We start from the raw sequence: 2160 nt of genomic DNA on the forward strand, positions 1-2160 counted from the left end.
CCTATGGAAAAACAAGCCACCAAGAATAAGTCTGAAAACCTTGCAAAAGCCAAAACTCAATGGTGGCTTAGAACTACCAAATTTTTATAATTATTTCTTAGCCAATAGATTACAGTACATTTAAAAATGGATCAAATACGACTTAATAGACAGCCCATGGTTGGACCTAGAACAAGCATTCTGTGGGAAAATAAAACTCTCAGACCTACCTTACATTAGCTCCAATATTAAGCGTCAAGACTGTTTTAAAAGCCTTAATATAAAAACTTCACTGACAGCCTGGTGGGAATTTCTAAAACTAACTCGGTCCCCACCAGGGCCGGCGCCAGAACATATACAGTGAGGGGGCGTCAGAAAGTTTCAGGGGGGCGAACGTAAGTTGTTGAGCGCGGGGCGTGGCGAACGTAAGTTGTTGAGCGGGGGGAGGGGGGGGGGTTTGCGTGTAACGATTGTCGAGCGGCCGAGGGGGCACCATGTAGCGATTGTTGTAAAATAAATGGGTCTTATTTTTTACATTGAGGGGGCGGGACACCTCGCCTGAGGGGGCGACGCCCCCATTCGCCCCCCCGTGGCGCCGGCCCTGGTCCCCACTCATCCCATGCAAACTAACACCCATTTGGAACAATCCAGACATTTGTCAGAATAAAGAAGTACTACATTTCACATCATGGCATGATAAGGGAATAGAAAATTTAGAACGTTATTAAAGATGGAAACTTTGTCATATTTCAGGAACTTATATCAGAATATGGAATAAGCAACAGTAGATTTCTTGAATATCAACAATTGAAATCAATCATTCAACAGAGATTCAACCGCAATCAACTGAATCTAGAAATATCAGTATGGGTAACTGAATTTTTAAATCTATATACTCCTAAATTATTATTAAAACTATATAAATTATTGTTAAAATTTGATGACTCAATTTCCCTTCCGATAGCCAAATGGGAACAAGATCTCTCTATTAATCCAGATCAACACTTTTGGACAGATATTTGTACAAATATTTTCAAAATAAGTAAAAACCCCAACTTACAACTTATACAATACAAAGTCCTTCATAGAACACACTATACAGGACAAAGGATGTTCCAAATGGGCCTAGCATAGTCAAACATATGCACCCACTGTACAGCCAATATAATTGATCACTATATGCATGCTATATGAGACTGTAGGCCTGTTCAGGAATTCTGGCAGAAGGTATGTGTAGACTTGTCCACGTGGTTTAAATGCTGCATCCCAACTTCACCCAGACTGTGCATCCTAGGAGACGTCAGTGAATTGGCTATGGAGGCAAACTCATCACACATAGTTCTTACTGCCCTATGCATCGCCAAGAAAACCATTCTTATCAATTGGAAAACGAAAAAGGACCTGCATATTACTCATTACAAAAATTTATTACTCGATCACATATGTCTGGAGAGAATGTCTGCTTCCTCTAAAGACCAGTTGGAGGAATTTAATTCTCTTTGGTTCCCACTGATCAGTTCCATTAGCTAGTTGGGGTGGTCGGCTGGGGCATCGGCTCCCGGGTGGCCTAGTTGGTGGCTGGGGGTCGACTCCGGGGGACTGCTCGTGCCGGCCACTTTCTGGGCGGGAGGGCCGAGACTGCCGACCTGGGATGTTCGTGTGCCTGTCCTGGCTGGCGGTGGGGTGGGGGGGGGGGGTGCTCGAGTGGCGCTGCCTCTGGTCTCTGGGGTGTGGGGCCGGGGGTGCGGGGGGAGCAGGTGCTGGCCCTTAGGGGGGTGGCCGGCCTCCCCTGCGGAGCTAGGTGGCGGGGCCCGGCGCCCGGGGACGCCCGACCCCGTGCTGGGGCCCTGCCCGTGTGGGGGGACCTGTGCCGCTGCGGGCGCACCGCTGGGTGGGGTGTGTCGGTCGGCTTTGTGTCGGGGTGTCTGGTCTGGGCCTTGGGGCTCTGAGGTGCCTGGGTGGTGGGGGTGGGGCGGTGGCTGGTTGGGGGTATCTGGGGGGGGCCGGGGGGGCTGGGTTCTGGACTCAGACCAGCATATCTTCACCGTGTGGATGTCTGTTGTTGTATGATCATTGTGCGATAGGTATGGTGGGGGGTGCCTGCATGGGTGAGATGTGCACATGGCACAAGATGTGCGGGTGTATATGCGTGTGGAGATGTATATATGGTATGAATGTGTG

Source organism: Brachyhypopomus gauderio, chromosome 8 (assembly GCF_052324685.1).
Source record: "Brachyhypopomus gauderio isolate BG-103 chromosome 8, BGAUD_0.2, whole genome shotgun sequence".
NCBI classification, from domain to species: domain Eukaryota; kingdom Metazoa; phylum Chordata; class Actinopteri; order Gymnotiformes; family Hypopomidae; genus Brachyhypopomus; species Brachyhypopomus gauderio.